We start from the raw sequence: 3,170 nt of genomic DNA, 5'->3' as shown, positions 1-3,170 counted from the left end.
CTTTTCATAAAATTTTCCACAAAGTACTAGCGGCGAGAGAATAAAAGAATCATAGCGAGTAAAATTGTAGGGAAGACTAAATTATCAGAAAAAGTTATTGAACGCAAAACCAGTAAAAACTTACAACTTACGCCAGTCTGACTTTCTGATAGTTAAATTTGGTAGGAGTATTTTTGTATTCTCCACACAAAATTATCCAGCAGCAAAAATTCTGAGCAGTTAATAACTTGCAATCTTCGAAACAGCTGATCACTTTCACAGTTGCAATAGGTGGTCCATTAGGTAATTTATTATCCGCTTGGTGCATTGTCCCCGATTTGGAATTTTTTTACTATTGAATACTTTTGTATAGGAACAATTTTTTTTAACGTATAATTGAATTATCTCAGAATGAATAAGTTTTTTTCTAACAAATATTTTTGATGCCACATCATGACGCATTCAATAATAAAAGAATATCCTCCAAGTAGATATAGCTACAAATGTGCCCTTAAAATTATCCCATTTTCGTTTTAACGATNTGTCCCCGATTTGGAATTTTTTTACTATTGAATACTTTTGTATAGGAACAATTTTTTTTAACGTATAATTGAATTATCTCAGAATGAATAAGTTTTTTTCTAACAAATATTTTTGATGCCACATCATGACGCATTCAATAATAAAAGAATATCCTCCAAGTAGATATAGCTACAAATGTGCCCTTAAAATTATCCCATTTTCGTTTTAACGATCAAAGTCGGTCAGAACATTTCAGTATTATTATCTATTTTGGTATATTTCTGGGAAAAATATGGTACAATTGAAAATTTTTATACGGCAGCCATAGTTGACACACTAAAATTAGAAAATTAGAGATTAATAGTAAATTAACTAAACTAAACTTTTCTTCCTCTCTTTTGTTTATTCACGAACACATGTTTGTGATTAGCAGACACTTTTACTTGTAAGTTTTCGCAGGTACATTTTTTCCAGCAGCGCTTTCCATTTCCCCCACTTCGCAAGATTTTAGGTACGAGAACACTGCTATTAACTCGTTTATTTCTATAAAAGGAAATATTTTGGAAAATATTTTTGTGAAACTTCCATTCCGCTAAATGCAACGGCTTTTTTTTAATTTTTGTATTACTAGCACTTAATAAGTATAACTTGTATACTTCTGTTGATTAACTTGGCGTTTTGGTGGTCTTTTCAAACAATTCATTTGCACTTATGTTTTCCACCTTCGACACGCTATGTTTTATATCTTGATTTTTATACAAAAAATCTAAAAACATATGTATGTATAGTAGAGTGGTTCAAAAAATTTTTTTTTTGGAAATTCATAAACGCTACTTCAAATTATTGTTATTTGTGATAAAAAAAGAGATACGTATTTTTTTATTTTGAAAAAAAAGTTTTCTTAGAGGTCGCGCTGGTCGGTTTTTTATAAAAACGCTGATGTTCTCAATTTTTTTATTTTCTTGACATGTTAAAATGCAGAAAAAATTTGTTTTTTACATATAATTCCTCTAGTAGTTATTATTGGGCAACATTCCCTTAATTACATACCTGTTTTGGGCAGTTAGAATGGGCCTAGTGCCCAAAAATATGCTCTCGAAAAGAGACTAGTAAAATTAAAACGTTGATACTGAACGATTTACGCATTGTCATGAGTTGGAACTTTTTATCAGGGGGTTTCTGGGGTTGCTGATTAGGGATCTGAAGTCATTTTTTCAAAATTCAAATCCAAAATGGCGGACCATTTTTTTTTAAATGACTGTATATGTTCGAAACCCGGTACTCGAGAGTTTTTGTGGTCGCCGATTACGAATCTGAAGTCAGTTTTGTTAAATTCAAAATGGCGTATCCAATATGGCGATAAAATAAAACAAAAGTACTAAAATTAAAACGTTGATACTGAACGTTTTAAACATTGGCAAGGGTTAAAAAACGTTTCCAGTGGGTTTCTGGGGTTGCTGATTACGAATCTGATGTCAGATTTTCAAAATTCAAAATCAAAATTTTTTGATTTTTGGCGCGCATGCTCGCAAACCGCCCTACAAACGACGAACATGACCCGCAAGCCGCGCATGTGCGCGGATATGCTCGTCGTGTGTAGCTACTGTTATTTACGAACACATGCGCAAGCAAGATCGTTAACACGTTATTGTTCGCCAGTATGAATTAGCACATACTATTTTTTACACATGTATAATCAATTTAAACTTTATTGATTTATTTAACAATTTTTATGAGCTTGAGGCCGTGTTAGTGAAAACTTTATTGTGGAAAAGCAACACTAATTTGAAAAAATGGTAGAAGTGATACCTATTTCGGAAATCACCACTAAAAACGGCCTCAAGCTCATAAAAATTGTTGAATATATTGTTATAAGGCCATAAAATAACAAAAACAAATAACTTTTTTGATTTATTAATAAAAAAAATTAAGTTGGTCGGCATTTCATGATGTTGAATTATTTTTAATAAATAGACTACAAATATATAGCATTTTCCGGTCAAATGAAACCTTTTTCAACCCAAAGGAAACCTTTTTCAAATCAACTTAAACCATTTTTAAATCAAATGCAACCTTTACAATTCAAATGAAACCTTTTTCAAGTCAAATAAAACCATTTTCAAATCAAAAGAAACTTTTTTCAAGCCAAATAAAACCATATTTAATTTGTATGATATCGTCAATTTACGGTTTTATACATCGCTTTTACTACTCAAAAGTTATTGTGTTTTTAAATGTTTACTATGTTACCTGCCCCACTGTATTTATTTCGCTCTTTTTTACTGATATTTACCATGCAGCCTTTTAATGGGACAACTATTAATAAAACAATCACAAATTAAATAAAATTTACTGTTGATAGAAAGAGAGATAAGCAGTACGCGTCTCGCGTAACCGTCGCACGTTCGCGATGGTGAGTTTTCATGTACATGGCGTTCTCATAAGTTTGATCGTGTTAGCTGACACGTTAACGTACGTTTACGTCGGTGAGTGTATGCACCATAAAATGAGGATGGAATCGAAGTAGAAAAAAGTGAGTACAGTAGCTCGTTTCTGTAACAATTCCCTACCAAGGTAAATTCATATATGAATTCGCCGCCTTGTTCTCTACTGCTAATGAGTAGTAGAGAATGATGTATATTCTCTACCAGTAGAGAAATAGTCGGTAG

Source organism: Rhagoletis zephyria, unplaced genomic scaffold (genome assembly GCF_001687245.7).
Source record: "Rhagoletis zephyria isolate East Lansing unplaced genomic scaffold, Rhagoletis_zephyria_1.1 Rzeph_scaffold_07521, whole genome shotgun sequence".
In the NCBI taxonomy this organism is placed as follows: domain Eukaryota; kingdom Metazoa; phylum Arthropoda; class Insecta; order Diptera; family Tephritidae; genus Rhagoletis; species Rhagoletis zephyria.
The sequence above is the reverse complement of the archived record's forward strand: the minus strand, read 5'-3'. Positions refer to the sequence as shown.